At 46.8% G+C, this 993-nt stretch overlaps 1 protein-coding gene across 1 annotated transcript in view; it reads right to left on the reverse strand.

Annotated features, from left to right (window-relative positions):
- DVL1 (dishevelled segment polarity protein 1) overlaps positions 1–993 on the reverse strand; it is a gene marked incomplete at its 3' end in the record, with an annotated part of 28,117 nt that overhangs the window by 18,306 nt on the left and 8,818 nt on the right. The window lies entirely within an intron of this gene.

Raw genomic sequence — 993 nt, forward strand, 5'->3', positions numbered from 1 at the left:
TCTATCAGGGGCTTATCCTCAACCCTGAGAACTGAATTGTCTTTTCTACGATATCCCAATATATTAGTATTTTTTTAAAAACTAAACTCAGTTTTTCAGCTCCCTTCCCTAAGCGTGTGCTTACCCTGTACAGCTTTGTTTTCCTGACCCAAGCTACATACACAGCACACTGACAGCCAAAGGGCAGAAGCTATAGCTCACTGTGGCCACTTAACAGAGTGCTGACCTTGAAGGCTGAGGTCTTGCAGGTCATAGCAAAGCTCAAAATAACTAAGCACACATCAGTGAAACGTACAAATAGACCTCAGGTCCCTTCCTCCTGTTCTCAACTACGTGAAGGCTACACAGACATGCCAGCCCAGTATTCACCTCCTCAGTGCCAGTGAAGGACACCTGTGAGCAAGTGAGCTTTGGGCAAAAAGCACAAAGATCTTGATGACAATCTGGTCATACTCGTCCTCTCTGTCGCACGAATATCACCCATGTAAAAAGGAGTCCCAACTCACATCTGCCCTTTGCAACTGTTGTTTACGCCTGACACGTCCTACTTCTGCACACCCAGAGCACAATGGTCGTCATCGTACTTAGAGCAAAGCATGAGACTCATGAAGGTATTTCTTCCAGAACTCCACCAAGGCCAGAGTGCACTGCCGTGCTCGTTTCACACAGGGAATTAAATTATCAACGATCTGACCAACCGGTCCCATGGGCTTCTGTCGAGGCTGGACCCAGAACTAGCATGTGTCTAAACCCCTCTGTGTGGGGTTATGTTTAAGAGGACCACTGAAAAGCACACCCACACGCTTGCGTTGCTTCATCAAATGTGCTGACATGCCCACCACACAAATTAGGAAATCGAGGTTGGTATTCAGGAAAACATTTGACTGAACATCCGAAGCCCTAACGAAACTACAAAATGAAAGGATGTGCTTCAGTGTTGTCCCAAGTCTGTCTGCATCTCCGGTTCCAGTGCAGTACGACCGAAAAAGGGAA

Source organism: Apaloderma vittatum, unplaced genomic scaffold, assembly GCF_000703405.1.
Source record: "Apaloderma vittatum isolate BGI_N311 unplaced genomic scaffold, ASM70340v1 scaffold5107, whole genome shotgun sequence".
Classification (NCBI taxonomy): Eukaryota; Metazoa; Chordata; class Aves; order Trogoniformes; family Trogonidae; genus Apaloderma; species Apaloderma vittatum.